This window comes from Protopterus annectens, chromosome 13.part0 (genome assembly GCF_019279795.1).
Source record: "Protopterus annectens isolate FY-2018-M chromosome 13.part0, PAN1.0, whole genome shotgun sequence".
NCBI classification, from domain to species: Eukaryota; Metazoa; Chordata; order Ceratodontiformes; family Protopteridae; genus Protopterus; species Protopterus annectens.
In genome coordinates, this window is record NC_056747.1 from 361451016 (window position 1) to 361478186 (window position 27171).

Below are 27171 nucleotides of genomic sequence, written 5' to 3' on the forward strand. Positions count from 1 at the left end.
CCTCTGACATAACAATTGTAAAGCCTGCAGTGGTTAAAGAGAAGCAGTACTTGCTTGAGAAGTCCACTCCAGTCAGAGCTTTGGGAGGAACTCCATTCCAAATGCCTTTGGCCAGGGTTCATGTTGATTGGGAGGGTGGAAAAGAAAGCAAGCAAATAGGTTTGTTTGAGGATATCATTGCAGATGTCTTGATAGGGAGTGATTTTGTTAATGCAATACCTTCTGTGCATGCAGTTACACACAGTCAGGCTTGAAGACAGGCATGTGGGTCTGGTAGCCTGGGGGAAACCCAGACAGACCCCACACCTGAAGCCATGGCTGGTGAGGTGGCTGTTTCAGGGAGGGAGCTACCATGTAGTAGTGAGCCTGAAGGTGAGCCACAGCTGCTGGTAGGTACTGATGTTCCCTTGGACAGAGTGACTACAAGGGCAGAGGTGATGGTAGCACCCAGGCTGACAGTGAAGCACTGCTGGCAGAGGATACCATGCTTCCTGTGGAAAGGGATCTGGGAAGAGTTACAAAGATAGAATTGAGACAGGCTCAGCTCTCGGACCCTACAATGAGAGGCTTGAGGGAGGTAACTAGGGAGGTGCCTGATTCTCAAGGAAAAAAGGAGTCTGTATACTGGAATAAAGGGTTACTGTATAGAGACTGGACTTCTAAGGTAGGGATAGAGGGTGAGGTAATACAACATTTGGTAGTGCCTAGAGCCTACCATCTGGCACTTCTAGCAATAGTCCATGACATTCCTTTTGCAGGTCATATGGGCATAAAGTGTACAGAGACATATTATACAGAACTTTTATTGGCCTGGGATTGCATAGGATGTAACAGGGTACTGCAGGACCTGTGAGCAATGCCAAAAAGTAGGCAAGGCAGGAGACAATATCAAAGCTCCTTTGATGCCTTTGCCTGTAATTGAGGAGCCATTTCAGAGGGTTGTTATGGATATTGTGAGGCATCTGTGTACCCCCAAGTTCTACAGGGAAAAAGTATATCCTAGTGGTAGTAGATTATGCTACCAGATACCCTGAGGTGGTGGCTCTGTCCTTCATCAAGGCAGAGAAGGTGGCAAATACTTTGTTAGAGATTTTCAGCGGGGTAGGTTTCTTGTGAGAAATACTAAGTGACAGATGTACCAATTTCATATCAGACCTGCTGGCTTGTCTGTGGAAGTGCTGTGAGGTGAAGCACCTAAAGACCACCCCCTACCATTCCCAGACTAATGATCTTGTGGACATGTTAAACTCTACACTAAAGACCATGCTACAGGCATTTCCAGACCAGTTTAAGAAAGAGTGGGACAAATAATTGCCCCATCTGATGTTTGCATACAGAGAGGCACCCCAGGAATCCACAGGTTTTCACCCTTTGAGTTGCTGTATGGGCATAGGGTGAGGGGGGCTTTAGATTTGATTCATCATGAGTGGGAGAGTGAATGTGAATCCCACAAGGAGTCCATTGTGGCATATGCTCTAAACCTCAGGACAAGGCTTAGAAGCCCAACAGCAGAAAAAGGTCTGGTATGACAGGAATGCTCGAGCCAAACACTATGCTGTGGAGCATCAGGTTATGGTTCTCATTCCTGTCAGACACAATAACCTGCAGACAGCTTGGGAGGGACCCTTCAAAGTAGTAAGGAAGGTCAGTGATGTTAACCACATGGTAGAACTGCTAGGCAGGAACACAAATTTCACCATGTTAACATGATGAAGCCTTATCATGATAAGGAAGCCCTGATGATAAATATTTGCAGTAGGAGGCAGGAGGAGTCTGAGGGGGATCTATGGCTACAGTCAGCCAGCCAGCAAAATGCCAAGTTACTATGGTGGAGCCTAGGGTTGCAGGCATATGATATGACAGCTCAGCACTGTAGTGAGGTCAGCAGTGCCAAGGCAGATGGGTTCTCAAGACAAGGTATGGGTTAATGTAGTCCAAGATACGCTCATTCCTTTCAAGCAACATTTCTCAAGGGGCACTTGAAAAACTAGCTTGAGTCTTCAAAGGGGGAGAGAATTGACAATTTGAGATACTGCCAGCTATGCTGGGAGAAGTAGGACAGTGGATGTGTAACATATACCAGCACAGCTAGATGGACTTTAGTAAAGAATTATATGTTATTTGAATATTAAACTGATTTGTACAGATGCTTGTGTTGAAAATGTGTTTGTAAAGTCGCTTGTGTTAAAAATGCATCAACAGTGTGTCCTGCTGGGCAGAGGAAGAAATGTACATGTATTATTGTAACTGTTGAAATGTATGTATTGTAGCAGAGGATACTGGAAGAGAAGAGGTTAATCGCAATCCAACTAACTTTGGAAAATAGTAAGAAATTAAAGTACTTAATATAGGCCATAAATATTGTATCTTACAGTTCTCAATGAAGCCAGAGACAAAAAGTCTGTACTAGGAAGTTTCCTGCATTGTCATTGGGGTGAGGTAATTGCTACTCGTGAAGGGAGGAGGTTTGAAAAAAAGGCTCTATGTGTGTGTTATTGACACCTAGGTGCCAAGTCCTGACAACTTCTAGCCGGGGGAGGTTGCATGGGAGCCAAAAGTCAGATGACCAGATGTATGCTGTGCCATTCTGTAATGCATCACTAAAAATAATGTTTAATATTAGGTGAGACTGAAGTCTCAGAGCACTCTGTTTTTGTAACCTGGCAAAGAAGGATCTCGCTAATACTTAATCTTGCCTTGCTCTAGTAAGTAACCAGGAAATAATAATTCTTTAGATCAGTCAGAAAATATAGTGAAATTAGTTATGTATTGTTTCTCTGTAACTGCATAAACCTATCCACCTATGTTATTTTTTAATATTTGTGTGATTAAAACTCTTGGTGTTTATTGCAAATAGATATTTAGTATTTTCATGTTCTTTTATTATTTATTATTAAATATATTTAAAGCTTCATTTGTGGCTGGTCCTTTAGAGAATATTTTAACCTTTCAGAGTACTTATATCTATTGGTGACACTGTGGCTAGTCCTTAAAGCCTGGCTGTTTGGTCAGCAATACCATTTGTATTAATATTAATTTCATTTGGTATAATTGGGTACCCTTGCAAGAGCCTTAGATTAGCTGGCTTTAGGGTGTCTGGTGGGAGTGTAACTACCTTGTAGTCTGGGCAGAAGGATGCAGAGCTAGTCAATGTGTGTGTGTGTGTGTGTGTGTGTGTGTGTGTGTGTGTGTGTGTGTGTGTGTGTGTGTGTGTGTGTGTGTGTGTGTGTGTGAAAATATAATCTCAAAGTGTGTGTGTGTCAGCTACTTGGAGCAGGGACACAAAGCACTGGTTTCACAGAGAGAGTGGTAAAGAGTGGTCTCAACTCTATAGCTGTGCCAGTGGGGAACATTATAGAGGACCTGGAGGGAATACCAGACCCCGGACTGAGTGTGTTCCCTGTGTGCTCTTAAGGGCAATTGTGCTTAATGCAGAGAGTTGCATCTGAAAATACTGGATGTATCCATTTTTGTTCCAAGTGAACAACCCTCTCCAGTGGCAGTGGTGAGGACTCAGGCTCCTTGATTACTGGCCCAGAGTGGAGACGTTACAACATCAAGACTTTGGCACATATTAACTCATATTATAAAATAGTAAACAAGACAGTGATCTGAAAATTAAATATACTGTACAAGCTTGATGCTGATTTTTAAAATCATATCTTGCAGAATGTATAAACTATGAAAGTTAGTAACCAGGCTAAACATCCAAGGATATCAATGCAGATGGATTATTTGTATTTATTTGCTATTACCTAGCCAACAAAAGCTGAAGCTGATATTTATGATCTGACCCCTTGTGAAAGATCAAGGCACTTGCTCATCCTCAGGGGTTTCATGGAGAACCCTAGGGCAATGTTAACCCCCAACTGTCCTGGCCTCTGCACTAAGCATATGGGAAGTACCCTGGGAATAGTGGAATGCTATCCCAGTACAAATGGGACAGCTTAGTAGATATAGTCACCTCCTGCTAATAGATCTGAAAGTACTTTAGAAAGTGTGCAAATCATAGCCTTGGACAACAGAGTATAACTATAAAGGCTATATTACAGGTCAATGACATTATGAAATTTTCATAGTCTACCATCACTTGAAATTATATACTGGTGAATAGAGAAAACTCAGGATACATGTGTGTGTGTGTGTGTGTGTGTGTGTGTGTGTGTGTGTGTGTGTGTGTGTGTGTGTGTGTGCACATGCGTGCGTGCGTGTGTGTGTGTGAGTGTGTGTGTTTGTGTGTGTGTGTGTGTGTGTGCCTCATATTTGTTGTGTTCTGTTCCTCATAAAATCTGTGGTTTCTGTATTTTTGTTGTCTTACATAGTTGATGGTGCAGTGATAAACCTGACAGCTACAGGTTCTCTGGTTTGATTCTTGGCTGGGGTGCCTTTTGTGTGGAGTCTGCATATCCTCCCTGTGTTTGTGTGGGTTTCCTCTAGGTGCTCTGGTGTCCTCCCATCTTACAAAGACATGTGTCTGGACTTTTTCTCCCTGGGCCTCTGCTGAAAATTGGCTTTTGTTGCAAGTCAGACTTTCCTGGTTAACAAATGAAATAAATAAAAATGATAGCATTTGAATTTTAGACTTCATATTCTTCAGAAAGTACATGGTAACACAAAACCTTTTATTCTAGTAATTTTCTAAGCTTATAAGATGGATATTTGAAATTGTTCCCTATTTTTGGGACTGTATTCCCCCATTATTGGCTTTGTCCAAGTTTTTTGTGCTAAGGTTGAGAGCTAGGGTGAGAACTGAATTCACTGAATATGTTTGGGGGCTGTATTTCCCCATTACTGGCTTTGTCCAGGTGATTTTTGCTAAGAGGTTGAGAGCTATGATGAGAACTGAATTCACTGAATATGTTTGGGGGCTGTATTCCACCATTATTGGCTGTGTTCAAGTGTTTGTGCTAAGAGTTTGACAGCTATGGTGAGAACTGAATTCACTAAATAGTAACCATTTAAGTTTCAGTCTTCCTTTCTTTCACAAAACAGCTGATTTGGCATAGTGGTATGTTGCTCTGACTGTTTTGCATAGGGTCCTGGGTTCAGGATTTGGCAGTGAAATGTATGGTGGTATCACATCATTTCATTCTAGCAACATTCCAACATTACACAAGCAAGGTTGCCCCCCCAATAAATTTTGGCTTTTTCCAGATTTCTTGTGCTGCAAAGTTCAGAAATACAGCTAAATATCAAGTAGATTTTACAAGGAGCTGACAGCTGCCTGGGAACAGAAGTTTAGTGTTGCTTATGCTGAGTCTGCTTGCATTGTTAATAACACAATCAGTAATGTAAAAGTAACGGACTCCTTGCACCAGCAAACAACCAGCTGATAAAATCTTAATGCAATTTTATTATTTTGACAGCGTTTTACAATGTAATGTGGCTTCTTCAGAAAAGTTTTTAATGAACAACCATATTAGGGCACTCAAAATAAATACCACTAGAAAGGAAATGACATCACAATAGCATCACATAGCATATTCTATGTACTAGTAATAATAATGCTTCAAGTAAAAATAAATACTTAAATTTATAACAACAAAAAATATATATATAATATTATATAATATATAGTAATATTATAATAAAAAATATTATGATAAAAAGACTAACTCTATGGAAACCCGCGAGTTAGAGTGGCAGTTAAGAACTAATGCCTTCTGTCATCCAGGGCTTAACGAAAACTGTAACATCTCTACAGTATTAAGACTAAGAAGCTACTTTAGGTAGCATTACTAATAGTCTAGATAGTTCTTCGTCTTTATACTGCTAGTTAGTAGCTGATTCTTAATTTCGTGAAAGTTCTTGCCTAAATTGCTACTAGGCATAGTAACATTAATTAAATAATTTTGTCTTGTTAATCTTTTACCAATGTCAGGGTATTTGGTAAAGCCTTGTACTGTCCCATACAATTTAAAGAACTGAGTAGGTTTCTAACATAGAGTTAGTCTTTTTATCATAATATTTTTTATTATAATATTACTATATATTATATAATATTATATATATTTTTTGTTGTTATAAATTTAAGTATTTATTTTTACTTGAAGCATTATTATTTTACTTCTAGTACATAGGAATATGCTATGTGATGCTATTGTGATGTCATTTCCTTTTCTAGTGGTATTTATTTTGAGCGTGCCCTAATATGGTTGTTCATTTTAAAAACTTTTCTCTGAAGAAGCCACATTACATTTGTGGCGAAAACGCTTGTCAAAATAATAAAATTGCATTAAGATTTTATCAGCTGGTTGTTTGCTGGTGCAAGGAGTCCGTTACTTTTTTCATTTTTGTACTTTGGTTTGCATTCTACGTTGGTTTCACAATCAGTAATGTACTTGCTTTTGATGCAGAAGGCTGTGGGTTCTACTCCCACAGTATGGAGATGCATTGCTGATACTGTACTGTGTTGTAAAGGGGGTGGATGCTGCAGTCCCTTTTGGCAAAGATACCTAATAACTATGAACCTGGTATCAGTTTGCCATACATTCCCTATTGCAGTATTACTAGCTTATCATTTTTAATGTAATATATGCAATTTATTCCTCAAGGGCAGCAGGCACTTTATTTGTAGATGAAACAATGAAATATAAAGTTGTTTGCTAGCAGCAACCTCTTCATTAGTTACAGATCTCTTTAATGTGGAAGTAGTTAGATGACTTTTATTTCTTCAGAGATTGTACATATTTACTGATACTGGTGGACTGTAGATGTTTGAGTAGACTTTTATGATGGAAATGTTCAGAATTGGGCAATTTTGTCATTAGTGGTAGATGCATTTTGTTTCATTGTTTACTGGAAAAATGTTCAAAACAATAAATTTAAAATGCCTTCTAACAAGTGTACTGTATTGTACAAGGATTATAATGTAATACAATCAGGAAGATCTTTCAAAGAGCACATGTATGATTTGTGTGCAAGGGGCCTATGATTTGAAAACAGCCCAAAGTTAATCATTATCTGACACTGGCAAAATATATTTTCTTTGAATGTGGGTTTCAATGCTGTTTCAATGAATGTGAGTTTCAAGGACAGAGAAGTTTTAATGCTATGTCTATTTTCACTGTGAGACTGCATTGCTTTGTTTACCAGATGTCTATTAGTGTTTGTGCTGTAAAATGCTAAATAAAACTTTCAAATGAAATCAAAATCATCACAGAAGTAAAGCAGTATGCACATTATAGTGTTTATGGTAAATGGGACGAAATAACCAAGGAGTGGGACACTGGAATGGCTGCAGGGGGGAGGCTCCATGCAACCATGATTTTGTGAGGGGGGAAGGGCAGCAAACTCAAAGATAGCCCCGGCTAAACTATACCTGTCAGCTGTCCAGATTTTTGCAGAATGAATAGATTTTTGCTTCTTATTTTTGGTTTGTTCCTCATAAAATGTGTGGTTTTCTGGCAAATCATTTAGGAAAGAAGTCACTAAATAATGACAGACATTGCGTTTCAGACTTCATAACCTTCAGAAAAATGCATACTAAAGCAAGACCTGTTATTCTATCAACTGTCTTAAGTTTATGCAATTTTTAGACTGTTTGTATGTTACCCCAATATATTTGGCCTTGTTGAGAGCTACATGAAAATAAATCGCTTTATAGAATTAGGAATATCCAAACCTCTCAACTGTCTCCAAGTATGGTTCAAAATGTTGCTCTCCCCCTAATAATCCCTCCACAAATGGCAATTTTGGAAGAAAACATAGAGGGTTTACAATTATAAATAACTGTAATGATCAGAGTTATAGATTACTTTTATTTCAGAAATGCATGTAGATTCTCTTATTTTGTCAGCTGTTCAAGTTAGCAGTACTAATATTAAAAAAAGTGTCCCTTCTTTGACAGGTTCCCAGCTGTATTATGTGGCAATTTTATATTTTTGCATCACATGTTTGGTCTGTTTTTCTGGCAAATTAGTGGCAAATCATTAGAGATTGATGTTAGAAAATAATGACAGACATTTGAGTTTCAGATTTCATACCCTTCAAAAAAGTTATACTAATGCAAGACCTACTACTATTCTCTTTCTAAGTTTATAAGAGCAATATTTAAAAGTTGTCCTTATTTTTGTCCTTTGTCCCACTTCTATGCATGGCTTTGTCCAGATTTCTTGCTCTGAGGTTGAGAGGTATGAGTGTCAGAGCCATCACCGTCAGCCAGAGATATTTCAAATTGTGACATATTTGTTTCAGCCCACTCCCCCATGTAGTGACTCTGGATGTGTCCAAGCAAGGCAAGGAGCAGTTATGCAGTGTGCATGTACAAAGTATTCCCCCATCCAAGGTAGACACAAGTACGACAGTGGCGTTTTATCTGTCCTTGATTTTGCAGAATGTTCTGGTTGTCTGTCATATTTTTATACTGTTGATTTATGCTTCCTATTATTCAGAAAATGCATGCTGTCGCTATGCCCTGTTGCTCTGTGATTAAGTAGCAATGCTTTAATGACCATCAGGTAAGCTTGCATGAGATTGTAAGATGCACGTAACCTTTAATAAGCATACTGTTAAATAATTACCAACACTGAAAGCCTTTTTGTTGTTGCCATGCAGAGAATATTTACATAACTAAATAATGTTCAAGCCTTAGGTATTGAAATGCATATGACAGTATTTGTAGGACAGGATTACAGTATTTTCAGAAGCTCATTATGTTTGTTGGAGATTTGCAGTCATCTTTGCAGGCTTTACCCGTAAAATAAACGGAATGCCAATCTATCATGTGTGGCCCATACCCTGTGCAGTAATCCTTTAAGCAATTTATCTTGAGCTTGTTTCTTGTTTGCTGTTCATTTTTTACTTTGATCATGTTTTCCCCATGAAGCATGTAGATAGTTGTTGTCAGGCAGCAGGTCTTTTTTGGATAAGAAACATTTTTACAAGTGGGGGTATCACAGATATTGCTACTTTCAGCATGTGACTTGGTACTTTTATAAAGCTGAATATACATTATAATTAGAACTGCAGTGCAGGGAGAAGCTTGTTTTTTTTTATACTTGATTTTCGACTGGTATTCCAGTAATGTATTTAAAAAGTAATTTATTTTTCCATGCCTCACAGCCTTTATGTTTCCATCTAGATATTAAGTAAGCTGTCACGTAGCCAATGCATGGACATTTTTTTTCTTCTACACTTCATTTTGGCTTGATTGGACTCTTGTAATGAAGGTTTGGCACCCAGGGTAGCATATTTAATTAAAGTTCCAGTAGTTGTGATTTTGAGCATAGCCACACTCCCTTTCTAGTTGGCCACACCCCTTCCCATTGGCCCCACCCATTCAGCTGTCCCCTGCAGCCCCCCTTTAATTTGAAGTCACCAGCCGCCACTACGTACCAGTATAGACAGAAATTGCAACCAGAAGAGCACACAGTTATAGTATGTTGCAGTGTAGTCTGCTAAAAATGCTCTTAAAAGAAAACTATGTTTTTAACATGGCAGAATTTGATATAAAGCTGATATATGCAGGATCGAATAAAAAAGGGTATAAAAAGGGTCATATAAAGAACTATGTGCAGAAAGAAGCAAGTAGAAAATTATTACAAAAATGGAATGTTAAAAACTGGGTGCAGAAGATTTGAATACTGTGTACAAAAAGGGGGATGCGGGAAGCAAGGAAACCTGAAAAAAAAACAGTCGGACACAGAAGGTGAACCTTATGATCTAAAGTGTTTAGAGTTATATAAACTATGGTGAGCTGCTAGAAAAATTATCTAAATTACTGAAGAAACAACAGGAGTAACACTTAAGCTGCAGCTGGATAAAGAGCTTCTTTGTCTTTGATTTCCATGCAAGGATATAAGGATTTATTTTATGTCTGTATTTAACTATGTCTGAATTCATGCATGCATCATGTTGCTCAAATCCCTTTGTCATTAGCCTACAAGAGAAAAAATATCTCTCTATGGCATAATCCTGTGACATATTAAGACAAAGCACTAAAAGCAACTGTTTTATTTTAGAGAATAGGCAAGAAAGATAGATAGATAGACAGATAGATAGATAGATAGATAGATAGATAGATAGATAGATAGATAGATAGATAGATAGATAGATATCTTGGAAATGGTACTCATTGGAGAAGTTACAAGTGACAATCAAGGGAAGTAGCAAACTTGGTACAGATGAGGATTTTTAATGACTATTAAGACTTGATACCAAATGAGTATTTATTAATAAAACAGTAAAGAACATGAAGGTAAAGCCTGAACTAAAACCAAATATTTGCCATAAAAGATATAAGGCCAAGGATGGTGCCGTATTCTCTTTGAACCTGGATTGAACTGATACTATGTAAGATGGACAGACCCGGGGCTGTTATACAGTAAAGTGGTACATATTTTAGCAGAGTCATATCTGTGGAGATTTCAAAGCCATGTTACTGCAGTGCTAAAAACAATGTAATGTCTCCTACTGAGAACTAATGCATATTTCTATCCCTGATTTTGGGTGGAGAAAAGCTGTCAAAAATTGATCTGATGTAAGTATACTTCCAGACTGAGATGGAGAGGTCTTACAAGAAATTCCTAATGACTGACGTGTTTGTTCCAGTAAGTTCTATATTGATTTATCAATGTCATGGTACATTGATAATCAATATATTGACACCCAAACCATTGAAAATAAATGGCTTCAATTAACCCACTGGATACTCTAAAAACCATACTAAACTACTACTAACAAATTTTTGCAGGAGGGCAAGCTCTCCTCACCCTCACACCTTCACTACTTTAAATAGACCAACTTTGAGGTTACACAACAGTAAGGAAAAGGGAAAATTCCATTACTCACTGTGTGCCAGTCCTGGAAGAAGCACATATCAACCCACAAGTTAGCAGTGTAACTGAAGAGAACATACCTGTGCATTCGCATTGCTAACTTTCATTAGTATCTATTGAGGAAATGATGGTGATGAAATGCTGCAGTACTTCATTTTGATGAAACTAGACTCAGTGTAAGAGATTACTCCAGTTCCAGTATAATCAATGGATTTTCATAGCAATATATGTGCCTCCAGTTTGCAACAGCCTCTGAAGCTAAGTGTTGCAAAGGATATCAAATATGTAGTGGTGTCTAGATGATCACTTAGGGACAGGAAGAAAAATGTATGAAGATAGTCGGGACAACATATTGAAAATCTTAGGCTAAAGACGTGTGTGATTTGAGTAATTTGAAGGAAGTGTGAATATTTCAAGGATGAGATATATTTGATAACAATGGTCTGCGGGTAGTGTTATGGCTCAGTAGATAAGATCGCTGCCTCTTAGCTCCAGGGCTCATTCCTGAGCTGTAGTCATTGTCTGTGTGGGGTTTTCATGTCTTCATGCCTGTGTGAGTTGTCTCTAAGATCTCTGGTCCTCTTTATAGGTAAGTAAGCACTAGTGTACTAAACAAAATAAAACAAACTAGTAAAGAAAAAAAACACAAAAAGGCAATGGACAAAGGACATTCCGATAGCAAATCCAATTCAGTAATGCAGTAGTTTAATGAAGTAAGGTTAGTGCTTTCGTACAGGTCAATGTCTGTACTTCTTCAGACAAAAAACAGTACACACATAGTCACCTAAATACCTTCCCACAACAGGTAATCACACCTGCCAAAAATCACATGATCAATTAATACCAAACTTTTTTAAATTTTTTTTTAAATGATACAAGTAAAGAAATAGCAGCAAATAAATTTCTCTAATCATATCTAAAATATGCCAGAAAGTATGTATAATAATAATGAAAATCCCATCCTGTAAACACTACATATATTATTATATTATTACATGCATATATACAAATATGAAATGTATAAATATATATAATATATATATATATATATATATATATATATATATATATATATATAAGTTAACAAACCCTAGAAATCAGTAAACCTGCAAATAATGAATCTCATAAAAATTACATATAAAAATCATTTAAAATATGATGTATGTGCTACATATATCAGAAATTATTATCTAAGTAAACTCCTTAGCTTCAAATTGCAGGCTATGGAGCACACATTAATACCTGGGTATCTAAAAGCATTACACCTGAGTTGCCATAAGAGCTCGCACCTTTCCAACCATAATGGAATCAGGCCACCCCTAATAGACCCATTGACTTGTCTATAACCCTAAAATCAAAGGAATGGTGGTTGGTTATATGTTTTGCTAGGGCATTTTCTACCGTCTTGTTTTTGATAGCATAAATGTGTTCCTACAACCTGTCCCTGCATCTCATATCCGTCTTTCCAATATAGAAGACAGGACAAACTTTACACTTGGCAAGGTATACTATACTTCTCAAATTGCAATTGAACCTGCCATTAGATGAAAATCTATGTTCCCTGACTGTAAATGAACAACCGGTGTCAATAAACCTACAATACGGGCAGGCCTCACATCGATACATTCCTTTTACCCTTGAATTAGATACCTTTTTAGCTTCTAATAAGGACTTCAAGTTTTGACCCCTTTTAAAAATGACTACTGGTTTTGTGGGTAAATTATTCCTCACATTCTCATCTGCTATAATGAGATCCCAATTTTTATATGAGATGCGTTTTAAAAGAAGGGCCTCATTACTGAAGGGGGTGATGAAGGGTAAAGTAAAATCAACAGCTGAAGTTGTATGTGAAACACTATTTACGTCACCAATTGTATTCTCAATCACTACCTGGTGTAACAAGGAATCATTTAAAATTGCTTTGAAAAAAACCTGTGGACCTTTTAAAAGTTAGTTCATTCAATATATCATCCAATAATGCCTGTGGGTATCCACGTTTCAAGAACATGTCCTTTAAAAATTGATATTCCACTAAAAAGTCATCAAAATCTGAAACCATTCTAGCTGCTCGGACAAGTTGTCCTTTGACAACTGATTTCTTCTTGTGTCCTGGATGAGAGCTAGAAAAATGTAGGAAGGAATTGGAGTAAGTTTCCTTCCTAAAAATAGTGGCAACATAACGCTGTCTAGTATGGTCCTTACTCAAACGTATATGCAAGTAAGAAATCTTTCCCCCTGGAATTCACTAGTAAATCTTAAGAACTCAGTGGTATTATTCATATAGTCAATAAGGTGCTTAAAGACTGTCTCATTGCCTTTAAAGATGATAAAAATATCATCCAGGTACCGGGTATAGAAGTGTATATATTCCGAAAAAGGGTTATTCCTCAACATATACTCTGTCTCTCCCAGAAAACCATCACTAGATTACAAAAGCTGGCCCCACACGGTGATCCCATAGCAACCCCTTCTGTTTGCACACAATAGGAAATCATCAAATAGAAAAAAGTTGTTTGTGAGTATTAAGTCTAGAAATTTCTAAACCAGATATAGTTCATTATTGTCAATACCTTTACTTACAAGTAGCTAGCTTACCCAGTCTATGCCAGTCTCATGTGAGATTACTGTGTAAATCTTTCACATTGACAGTGGCAAAATTATAGTTTCCCATGAATTCCAGTTCATTCACACTGGCTAAAAAGGATCATGAATCCTTACATACCTGGGATTCATTCACTAGAAAATGTTGGAGTATGCTATCAATAAATTTAGCCATAGGATATGTGATGGAATTACGGCCATTAACTATTGGTCATAGGGGAGGGTTGTACAAGTCTTTATGTATCTTGGGGATTCTGAAACTGACAGGAATTTGTGGTGCAGGAACTGTAAGAAAGTTAAAAATATCAACCGAAATACATGCTTCAATAAATAAATCATTCAGGAATTCCCTGATTTTTCTCTATGCACCATGGAGTTTGTTCAAAGAAACAGGTTTGTAATGTGCAGTATCTAAGAGTAAAATAATTTTCTCCTTGTACAAACTATTATCCATAATAGTGATACCATCACCCTTGTATGGTTGTGTTATCCTCAAATTACTATTTATCAAATCTGGTAATAACATTCTTTCATTACTACTTAAATTATTACCATCTGGGCCATTGCTAAATAGTCCCAAATTTCTCAAATCAGACTCACAAATACACTCAAAAGCCACTAAAGTAGGATGCAGTATAGGATTGAAAGTACTATTTACTTGAAACACGTTCCTTACCGTATGATCATGGTCATCATGCATGCCCAAAACAAACTTTAAATTAAGTTTCCTCGTGAACAATTTCAAATCTATAGTAGTTTTGGTCAGGTCGATATTCCTGAAAGGTACAAAAGTTAAGCCCCTTGCCAATACGTCAACCAACTCAGTACTAACGAAAAAATTAGAATAATTAAATACCTTAAAGTCATTAGTACTATTAAACACAATGTTTAAGTTATAATCCTGTCCACAAAATCAATAGGTGAATTGTTGCCCACATAAGTATCCAAACACTCACCAAATGAGGTGGATGGGCTGTGGATTATCATTGTGCTTGTTGTTGGTTCCTCTGGTTCCTTTACTTATTGTTCTGGCGAGTCAGATTCCCTTGGGCGCTGATGGAGTCCCTCTGAAAATTCTGTGCACTGTTTAATTGGTCAGTACGTAAATGGGAGTCATTTTGAGTAGAATTGATACCATTGAAGTTGTTTCTGCTATTTTGCAGCCTCTCGCTGCAACATAGGCCCTCTGTGGCTGTTGAAGTGATGGCTTGCTCAATGGCCGGGTTATGGCGTGAAACATCATAACGTTCGTCCGTCCCTGCATCATGAACAGTTCCCTCATCAGAATTAACAGTAGCTGAAAGCCCTGCCAACTGCTGAGAGCCTGGAGGGCACAGATAAGTGGTTCCCTTGTAATCTGTTTCATCTCTACCCATTTTTTGATTTTTGCAGATCTACATTTAATTAACTGAGCATCAATACTGGAGAAAATACACTCATAATCATACTTGTACCTGATAAACTCCTGATCAATTTTAATAGCAGCATGTATTGCTTGTATTTTGTTTTCAAGGACTCTAATTTCATCATTATAATGAGTAATGAGTAATGAAACATTCCATGAGTTGCAACCCCTGCATGTTAAATAATTTCAATAATTCTTCATGGAAAGGGGAATCAGGTACCTGGTCCTAAATCCTTTAGGTACAATATTCCTGTTAATGCAGCCATGAAAATAGACTACCTCGATTTGCATTTCCTTTAATTTAAAAGACTTGGAGTCCAAACTCTTTAGTCAATTGGAAATACTGATGGGAACTGTGTCAGTAGGAGCAGCATTATTAGCAACAGAGCTGTTAGAATTCAAGTCTATCATAGGTCGCAACCAATGTTGCAGGTTGTTGTCAACAGATAATACAGTGCTCAAAAGGGTTTGTAAAGTTTGTCCGTTATTGCCATTCTGGTTTAAGTCTGTGGGGGTTGTATTGGTTGTAACACCCACGGAGGTTGTTGTCAACAGATAATACAGTGCTCAAAAGGGTTTGTAAAGTTTGTCCGTTATTGCCATTCTGGTTTAAGTCTGTGGGGGTTGTATTGGTTGTAATACCCATGGAGGTTGTTGTCAACAGATAATACAGTGCTCAAAAGGGTTTGTAAAGTTTGTCCGTTATTGCCATTCTGGTTTAAGTCTGTGGGGGTTGTATTGGTTGTAACACCCATGGAGGTTGTTGTCAACAGATAATACAGTGCTCAAAAGGGTTTGTAACGTTTGTCCGTTATTGCCATTCTGGTTTAAGTCTGTGGGGGTTGTATTGGTTGTAACACCCACGGGACCACCTTGCACAATGGAATTCTCCTCACCATGACCTGTGTTTTGTGAACCAGAACATGTTGAAGCTGAAGGGGAAGGAGGGTGATTTTCCAAGTTGTCGTTAGATACAGGAGCATTTGAAGTACTGCTTGCCACAACAGCAGCCAAGTCATCCACCTTCTTGTTGAGGGCATAAATCAAGCAAGTTAAGGACCCAATATCCTGCATGGAACTCAAATCCAGTGTTTCATCAGGAAACAGAGAAGGAGTGCCAAAAGTAATGTCCATTGCCATGAAAAAAAATATTGTACTAAACAAAATAAAACAAACTAGTAAAGAAAAAAACACAAAAAGGCAATGGACAAAGGACACTCCGACAGCAAATCCAATTCAGTAATGCAGTAGTTTAATGAAGTAAGGTTAGCACTTTCATACAGGTCAATGCCTGTACTTCTTCAGACAAAAAAAAACAGTACACACAAAGTCACCTAAATACTTTCCCCCAACAGGTAACCACACCTGCCAAAAATCACATGATCAATTAATACCAAACTTTTTTTTTTAATTTTCTTTTAAAATGATACAAGTAAAGAAATAGCAACAAATAAATTTCTCTAATCATATCTAAAATATGCCAGAAAGTATGTATAATAATAATGAAAATCCCATCCTGTAAACACTACATATATTATTATATTATTACATGCATATATACAAATATGAAATGTATATATAAATAAGTAAACAAACCCTAAAAATCAATAAACCTGCAAATAATGAATCTCATGAAAATTACATATAAAAATCATTTAAAATATGATGTATGTGCTACATATATCATAAATTCTTATCTAAGTAAACTCCTTAGCTTTAAAATGCTCGATGTGAGGCCTGCCCGTATTGTAGGTTTATTGACACCAGTTGTTCGTTTAGTCAGGGAACATAGTTTTTCATCTAATGGCAGGTTCAATTGCAATTCGAGAAGTATAGTATACCTGGCCAAGTGTAAAGTTTGTCATGTCTTCTATATTGGAAAGACGGATAGGAAACTCAGGGACAGGTTGTATGAACACATTTATGCTATCAAAAACAAGACGGTAGAAAATGCCCTATCAAGACATATAACCAACCACCCAGACCATTCCTTTGATTTTAGAGTTATAAAGCAAGTCAATGGGTCTATTAGGGGTGGCCTGATTCCATTATGGTTGGAAAGGTGCGAGCTCTTATGACAACTCAGGTGTAATGCTTTAAGATACCCAGGTATTAATGATGTGTGCTCCATAGCCTGCATTTTGAAGCTAAGGAGTTTACTTAGATAAGAATTTCTGATATATGTAGCACATACATCATATTTTAACTGATTTTTATACGTAATTTTTATGAGATTCATTATTTGCAGGTTTACTGATTTTTAGGGTTTGTTTACTTGTTTACTTATTTATATATGCATTTCATATTTGTATATATGCATGTAATAATAATGCTGAGGTGAGAGTTGGGCATTAGGGAGTATGCAAGTCTGCTGATCATGGACACACTCTTATCCCTACTGCTGTGTGCTCCACAATTGCTGGCCTCAGGAGGTACATGCACACTACAATGCATAGGCATACTAGGCTGCATGCTGCAGGCAATACTACTGCACCCCTACAGGTGTCAGTAGTGAGCTGAGTTGCCTTTCCCCCCAGGATAAGTGAGCTGGCATCGGATGCTTTCCCCGATTCTCCTCAACATAGTCCCTCCCATGCCACAAGCTGGACACAAATTTCTGGAACAGAGTCAGGGCTTTATCTCTGCAGCACAGGGTCAGGTCGCACCTTCACAATCTGTACCTTGCTTTAAAAATGTTATAGGCAACATAGCTAGATTACTTTAATAGAAAGTGGGTGACCTAAATTCTTTATTTTCTTTAGGCTGTCATTGTCTTAGGGGTACCTAACTTTCCTTATTCATTGCCTTAACTCAACCAAAATTTCAGATGCCTGTATGATGTGACAAATACCAGAAAGCAATAATTTTAGATTCATCAGAAGGCAACATGATGTGCAAAGAAACTACCAAATCAACTACAGGCAGGAAGCAGAGTTAGTAATATCTAAATGAAAATGCTCACCATGAGGATCAGTGTTACATGATATGCAAGTAAGGCTGATGCCAAATGTTAATGTCAGTTCTCCAGCTTGATCTTTTTCAACAGCTGGACATCAGTAGCTGTATACCATTGTTCTTGTTGCCCATGGCTAGTAGAAGGTACCCAGGGTATAAAAAGAGTACACCTCACACTCCACTGTCTTTTTGCTTCCTGTGATAAACACTTGATCCACTTTACTTTACTCACCTAAATACTTTCCCCCAACAGGTAACCACACCTGCCAAAAATCACATGATCAATTAATACCAAACTTTTTTTTTTAATTTTCTTTTAAAATGATACAAGTAAAGAAATAGCAACAAATAAATTTCTCTAATCATATCTAAAATATGCCAGAAAGTATGTATAATAATAATGAAAATCCCATCCTGTAAACACTACATATATTATTATATTATTACATGCATATATACAAATATGAAATGTATATATAAATAAGTAAACAAACCCTAAAAATCAATAAACCTGCAAATAATGAATCTCATGAAAATTACATATAAAAATCATTTAAAATATGATGTATGTGCTACATATATCATAAATTCTTATCTAAGTAAACTCCTTAGCTTTAAAATGCTCGATGTGAGGCCTGCCCGTATTGTAGGTTTATTGACACCAGTTGTTCGTTTAGTCAGGGAACATAGTTTTTCATCTAATGGCAGGTTCAATTGCAATTCGAGAAGTATAGTATACCTGGCCAAGTGTAAAGTTTGTCATGTCTTCTATATTGGAAAGACAGGTAGGAAACTCAGGGACAGGTTGTATGAACACATTTATGCTATCAAAAACAAGACGGTAGAAAATGCCCTATCAAGACATATAACCAACCACCCAGACCATTCCTTTGATTTTAGAGTTATAAAGCAAGTCAATGGGTCTATTAGGGGTGGCCTGATTCCATTATGGTTGGAAAGGTGCGAGCTCTTATGACAACTCAGGTGTAATGCTTTAAGATACCCAGGTATTAATGATGTGTGCTCCATAGCCTGCATTTTGAAGCTAAGGAGTTTACTTAGATAAGAATTTCTGATATATGTAGCACATACATCATATTTTAACTGATTTTTATACGTAATTTTTATGAGATTCATTATTTGCAGGTTTACTGATTTTTAGGGTTTGTTTACTTGTTTACTTATTTATATATGCATTTCATATTTGTATATATGCATGTAATAATATACGGCTGAGGTGAGAGTTGGGCATTAGGGAGTATGCAAGTCTGCTGATCATGGACACACTCTTATCCCTACTGCTGTGTGCTCCACAATTGCTGGCCTCAGGAGGTACATGCACACTACAATGCATAGGCATACTAGGCTGCATGCTGCAGGCAATACTACTGCACCCCTACAGGTGTCAGTAGTGAGCTGAGTTGCCTTTCCCCCCAGGATAAGTGAGCTGGCATCGGATGCTTTCCCCGATTCTCCTCAACATAGTCCCTCCCATGCCACAAGCTGGACACAAATTTCTGGAACAGAGTCAGGGCTTTATCTCTGCAGCACAGGGTCAGGTCGCACCTTCACAATCTGTACCTTGCTTTAAAAATGTTATAGGCAACATAGCTAGATTACTTTAATAGAAAGTGGGTGACCTAAATTCTTTATTTTCTTTAGGCTGTCATTGTCTTAGGGGTACCTAACTTTCCTTATTCATTGCCTTAACTCAACCAAAATTTCAGATGCCTGTATGATGTGACAAATACCAGAAAGCAATAATTTTAGATTCATCAGAAGGCAACATGATGTGCAAAGAAACTACCAAATCAACTACAGGCAGGAAGCAGAGTTAGTAATATCTAAATGAAAATGCTCACCATGAGGATCAGTGTTACATGATATGCAAGTAAGGCTGATGCCAAATGTTAATGTCAGTTCTCCAGCTTGATCTTTTTCAACAGCTGGACATCAGTAGCTGTATACCATTGTTCTTGTTGCCCATGGCTAGTAGAAGGTACCCAGGGTATAAAAAGAGTACACCTCACACTCCACTGTCTTTTTGCTTCCTGTGATAAACACTTGATCCACTTTACTTTACTTAAAGAATGTTTCAGTTGCTTCACAGGCCTTAGTAATTGAACTGTTAAACAGAAATCATTTACTGTAGTTATGAGTTCTCCCCCTCTACAGAACATTACCAACAAGTGTTCTTATAGGCTTTCTAAAAAGTATAATTTGCATTGCATTTTCTATTTAGGAGAGAAACACAGTATTTAGAATTGTTAATGTCTTGCTTTTAATAAGAAGATATTTGCAGAATGGGTAGAAATTTTCAAGCTTGTTTATAGCATGGGAGAATAACTACGCTTAATCCTGTCACGTCTCCTTCTTCTAGTTATGCTTTATCAGATATTAAAAGTGAAAAAAAAATAATAAACATTTGCCAAAAGAAAAAATGAAAACAGGAGTTTCATTTAGATAAAAGCAAGAAGGTTACATTAATAGAGCCTTAGCTAGCTCCGCAATGCACAGAGATAAAGCTTTAACTCTGAAACAAACAACCCAGGAGTGACCAGTGTTGCAGAAGCTAAATGAGCTGGCTGGGAAGGTTGGGAGTCACCATTCCTGGGTGGTAGGAAGTGGCTATGTCTCCTGCTATACTGGCACCTAGTGAAGGCAGTGTGTTAAATCGTGCAGCATAAGCGCTTGAATGTGTGCTAGGCTGGCTGAAGCAGTTAACAAGCACTGTAGCCATCATTTGTGTATGCATGAAAAAATGTATGCTGGAAACTGTGTTCCAGGCCTCTGATTTACCAGAAGTCTATGCCAAGCCATCAGGAGAGAGTATGGTAAAAGAACTCCAAACTCCCTGCAGTTTGAGGGCCGTGATCATTCACGCTCACCATCACCATCACCATACCTCTCAGCCATACTGAACTTCTTGGTTTTTACAATTTTTGAAGTCTACATAATGGGGTACCACAATTCCTGAGTGGCACCCCTTAATTTCCAAATTTCCCGGCTTTTTTTTTTTTCAGCTTTTTTGACTTGACGTCATCACATGTGCGATGACATCAACTCTGTGAACAGCCTGCCAGCCTGTCAGAATTGGCTGAGGGCTCAAGGGATTACTTTCTGGCCAGCCAGCAGCAGTAAAAATAGTGTGTGAGCATTTCACCAGCAGCTCCAGGTAAGGACAAGTAAAATAAAGACCAAGCAGTACTTTTCTCCCGCAAGTGATTTATGGTTCGTTTAGTTTACACAAGCTGCAAGGCAATGGTTCATTCAGTTTACACAAGCTGCAAGGGAATAGTTCTGAACATTCGTTTAGTTATTACACAAGCTGCAAGGGAATGGTTCTGAACATTTGTTTAGTTATTACACAAGCTACAAGGGCATGGTTCCTCTGGGTGCATTTGGTTGTATATGTATATTGATATTTAAATTACTCGGTTCTTTTCTTCCGTGAGCAATTTGGTTCTTAAGCTGCAAGGGAAGGGAATGGTTCTGTAAGCAAATTTGGTTCGCTTACTTAAGCTGCAAGGGAATTTGTGTGTGTGTGTGTGTGTGAGTGTGTGTGTGTGTGTGTGTGTGTGTGTGTGTGTGTGTGTGTGTGTGTGTGTGTGTGTGTGTGTGTGTGTGTGTGTGTGTGTGATGCCCCAGTTAACTATACCTGGTGGCTACAGTTAGTCAGGCTCAAACCCTGTACCTTGGGTACAGGTAACAAGAGCCTAAATTCCCTACCCACCACCACTTGTGAAAACTGTCCAGATTTTTGCCTCATATTTTTGTTCTGTTCCTCATAAAATCTGTGGTTTTCTGGATTTTTGTGGCAAATCAGTGAAGGCTTGAATTCACTAAATAATGACATGCATTTGAATTCCAGACTTCTTATTCTTCAGAAAATACTTGGTAACACAAAACCTTTTATTCTAGCAATTTTCTAAGTTTATAAGATCAATATTTGAAATTTGTCCCTATTTTTGGGGCTGTATTCCCCATTATTGGCTTTGTCCGGGTTTTTTGTACTAAGAGATTGAGAGCTATGGTGAGAACTGAATTCACTGAATAAGGTTGGGGGCTGTATTCCCCCATTAGTGGGTTTGTCCATGTGTTTTGTGCTAAGAAGTTGAGAGATATGGTGAGAACTGAATTCACTGAATATTTTTGGGGCTGTATTCACCCATTATTGGCTTTAAACAGCCTTTTTGTGCTAAGAGGTTGAGAGCTATGGTGAGAACTGAATTCACTAAATGATAGCCATTTAAGTTTTATTCTTCCTATCTTTCAGGAAATGCATAGTGGTAACACAACTTTTTATTCTAGCAACTTTCCAAGATTATACAAGCAATGTTTAAAATGTGTCCCTGGTTTTGGGGCTTCCCCTCCCCAATAAATTTTGGCTATTTCCAGATTTCTTGTGCTGCAAAGTTGAGAGATACAGTTGAGTGTCGAATGGATTTTACAAAGAGCTGAGAGCTTCAGGGGAAGAGAAGTTTAGTGCTGCTTATGTCAAGTCTGCTTACATTGTTAGTAGCATAACAGGTAGAATACTTGCTTTTGATGCAGAAGACTGTAAGTTCTACTCCCACAGTATGTAGATGCATTGCTGATACTATACTGTGTTGTACTTTTAAAGGAGGCATATGCTGCAATCATGAGAATGTCCTCTTTGGCAGCAATAACTAGTAACTATGAAACTGTTAACAATGTTCCACCCATTCCCTATTGCAATATTACAAGCTTATTTTTTTAATGTAACATAAGCAATGTATTCCTCAAGGGCAACAGACACTTTATTTGTAGATGAAACAATGAAATATAAAGTTGCTTGCTAGCAGCAAGCTCTTTATTAGTTACAGATCTCTTTAATGTGGAATTATTTAGATGACTTTTACTTCTTCAGTGATTGTGCATATTTACTGACACTGGTGGATTGCAGAAGTTTGAGTAGACTTTTATGATGGCAATGTTCTGAATTGGACAGTTTTGACATTACTGGTGCATGTATTTTGTTTCATTGTTTACATTTAAAATGCTCTCTAGCAACTGTACTATATTATACAAGGAATATAATTTAATACAATGAGGAAGGTGTATCAAAGAACACATGTATGTTTCATGTGCAAGTGGCCTATGATTTGAAAATAGCCCAAAGGTAATCTTTATCTGCCACTGGCCAGATGTACTTTCTTTGAATGTGGGTTTCAATGCTGTTTCAATGAATGTGAGTTTCAAGGGCAGAGAAGTTTTAATGCTAAGTCTATTTTCATTGTGAGACTGCATTGCTTTGCTTAGCAGATGTCTATTAGTATTTGTGCTGTAAAATGTAAAATTAAACTTTTAAATGAAATCCAAATCATTGTAGAAGTAAAGCAGTATGCACATTACAGTGTTTACAGTAAATGGGGCAAAATAGCCAATTAATGGAACATTGGAATGATTGCAGAGTGGAGGGCTGTATATGGGGAGGCCCCATTCGACCATGATTATGTGAGGGGGGAAGGGTGACAAGCTCAAAGACAGCGCTGGGCGGCACAAACTGTAGCTATGCCACTGATCAGTAGACCATGAAGACTGACTTTTGGAGGTCCTAGCAAACTATAATATTCTTTTGCTAAGATTAGAATACTGCCTACTATTAAATGCCCTATTTTTACCATAAAACCCACATATTGCTAATCACCAAAAACAAAATCCTAAGGTTCATCATCTTCTCCCTTCCAAGTGAACATCATTGTTACACATTTAAAAAAATGGTTACCATTTACTACAGGGTCTGGGGTCATATTTTGGTTGTTTGTTCTTCAGTTTGTGTTTAAAATTTGATATCTCACAATGCCACTGGAGTGGGTGGTGTTACATAATTATGTATGCAAATTTTATGTTAATCAGCATACCGATTTGTGCCCATTTTTTATGGGCCTTTGTTCAGATTTCTGATGTTTTCAGGTTGAGAGGTATGACTGCCACCAACATTGCTGAACACTGAGGAAAAACAGGGGAATGAATGATCCATTGGGGGGGGTGGTTAAATTTCAACAGAGTCCAAAGGAGAAAAAAGGCAAAGAAAAATGTAAACTTAATGGAGCCTTCTTTAACGCTTTGTTGGGTCAGGCATCAATGACTTAGGGAAACAGACTTGTAACTCGAATACAAACTGCTCCTTCTAGGGCTGCTAATACAGAGGTTCACTCTTCGACAACAGAGGGTGATATCCAGACTATTTCCTCTGTCCTTCTTAACACCTCACTACCACAACCAGAGCATCCAGAAAGAAAGCAGCTTTTCTCAGTTTGCTTTATTAATGATTATGGTTTTAAAAGTGCTGTTTGTTACTGGACATTTTCAGATTTTGGTGAAGAAGTCTGCTTTTATTGATGCCACTTCCCAGGTGACTGGGGTAGACTGGGATACTGAGGGTGTTCTTATCATGCCTCCTGAGAATATTTTGGTTTTCATCACTTTCATAATGGGAATACTTTAATGGTAACTATGATGAAGACATCCAGTACTGGACACCACTAGCGCAGATGTCCATGCCGCATTTCAAAATAATAAATTAAGAATGAATGCCCAGTGCCTAGATCACCAAGGCTCTGGGCCATATATGTCTTAGAATACACCTGTTTTTTACTTTTGATTAGAGTTTTCCAAGAAGTTGTTTGCCTTGATTCTGATAGCTACACATACTTTTTATCAGGTACAACAAGCCTACTGTTTCAGAAGAAAACAGAAAAGTCAACCCTCTTTTCTCCAGGAACAGAAATGGAAGAAGATGATGAAAGTTTGAGAGAGTCTGATCAGATTTCCTCTCCTCAGACTCTATTGACTCTGACAATAATGATTTCCTTTCATGTGGTTCCTTCCCACAGGAATTCTGTTTTACAAGAACCCTAAATCTGAAGTGAGAGATCATTTTAAGTAAGGCGTTAAAGAATTTTCTTCCCCAAAGAAGTGATACCCGGGTTATTAAAGATGATATTTCACCTCTCCCACTTGCCATTCCTCCTGCCATTTAATCATTTTGTGATACATGCACGGCTGGAGTAATAAAGGAGCTGTCAGAGTTGCAAACGCTGTATGGCAAAGGGCACTTCAACTCCTTCTTCCATATCATATCTATCTGTCTTTCAACATTCCTTTGTTTTTCCTCTCACCTTATATTTACTGCTTTCTGCAGAAACTCCACTTTGCACAAACCTCAGCTTCCTTGCAGTATATATTTTTTGTCTTTCAATTGACAGTTACTCTGACTTTACAAGGGGTTTGACATATTTTCTTTGTTTTGGTTCTTTTTGCAGTGAAGCAGACTGTAATTGATGCCTTCACAAAGCATGGCTTTCTCTCCCAAAATGGCTGCTCTAAAAAAACTCAAGAGCAGGTTAGTGTCTCTACATAGACATATTTTACAATGCTGAAAATCCTGTTATTGCATAAGTTTGCAAGTGAAGAAGGGTGCTTGTATTTCCTCTCTGAAGAATCATGACTACTAATAAGGAAGCCATTACAGAATGCAAAATGTTGAGGATCACTTTTATTTGTAAACAGTTTACTGATCATCCAGGTAAGCACTGACAATACTATACTAAACCAGTGAACAAATAGCTTTAGGTAGGATGATAAAAAACGATGAATCCTCGGCTTGGACACACTGAGTTTATTCCAAACACAACTATGACAGTACGTTAAGCGCTTTCATCTGAGACCAGACTTCTTCAGAACGTACTACTAAGTTCTCTAATTGTTTAAATAGAAGTCATCTGACACAAATTTGGCGCCAAAAACATAATTACACATATAATTACAAATATTCCTGCAGTGCTGTTGTCACTTATATAAAACAATATTGTATATATAAATATAAATATAAATATTAAAATATTAAAATACTACTACTCTCCTTTGGTAATGAAACCTGATGTAATGTTACATAATATCCTAAATTCATATACTAAACATCAATTGAAAGTGCTGCTGCAGATGTATATGCTGCTTGACATACTGCACAAAAATGAAATATAATGACTTGTACATATATATATATGTGGCAATATGTTGAAACTATAGAATATGTTTCACAATAATATTGCCCAATGTAACAGTTAGTAATAAAAATCCATGCACATCTTATTTTCTCAAATTTAAAAATGGTTTGATACTGATATTGTCATTTATACCTGGAAAATTTGTTGCATCCAAAATAATCTGCCATCTACTTTCTTTTAATCCCAGCAAGGTTTTTATATTGCCTCCATATGGTGTTTGTTCAGCCTTATCTATAATGTAAAACATAAATGTGTGACTGTCATTCGTATTAAACATATGTCGGTATAAGGCATTTCTACTGTCTTTTTTACTGATGGCATACTGATGCTCATATATACGTCTTTTGAACAATCTTTCTGTCTTACCTATGTAGAATGCATTGCATGCTACACAGGTAGCTAAATATATCACATATGTAGAGCTGCAGTTGCCAGAAATACTTGGTAAATATGTTGAATTTATATTATGTAACCTAGTACCTTTACACACTTTAATGAATCGGCATTGATTACAATGTCCACATTTTGTTGTATATTTATTGGCTCTTACTAATGTTCCTTTTGACCTTTCCAACAAATTCTTAATATTGAATCCTGTCTTATAAACTATTTTCATATCCATGCCTAAATTGGACATGAATTCTCTATTTACTACAAATTGGTTCCATCTCTCCTTTAAACATTTTTCTATGTATTTGACTGCAGGTGAATAAGTCAATACACATACCCTTGGACCATGCTCTGATGAGCTATGTTCTCTTTGAATTATAATATTATGATCTCCTAATACTGGTTTGTACTTGTTACCCCATTCTTCTATAATATATTTATTAATCCCCTTAAGGATTTGTTTGGGGTACCCTCGATTTAAGAACATAGTTTCCATTAGATCTATTTCTCTCATCATTGTATCTTTTGTTGAGCACATCCTAGCTGCTCTTATGCATTGTCCTTTGTATATGTTTTTAAATACATGCTTAGGATGGTTGCTAGAGTAGGACAAATAGTCATTAGAGAACGTGTCCTTTCTATAAATGCATGACTTGAAACCAGTGTCCCCATGGCAAATGTATGTGTCTAGATATGCTATTCCTTCCTTATTTGCAACATGGGTAAATCTCAAAAATTCCGTTGTGTTATTAATATAATTTATGAATTTGTCTATTTCCACCACTGGACCTTCCCATAAAATAAACAAGTCGTCTAGGAATCTGGTGTAGTACCGAATATACTGGTAATATTCAGATTTAAAAATATATTCAGATTCCCACTCCAACATTACCATGTTGGCAAAAATTGGGGCACAAGATGCCCCCATGGCAACACCTCTGGTTTGCTTAAACATCTCTCCTTCAAACCGGATGTAGTTATTCTCAAGTATAACCCCCATCATTTCCGT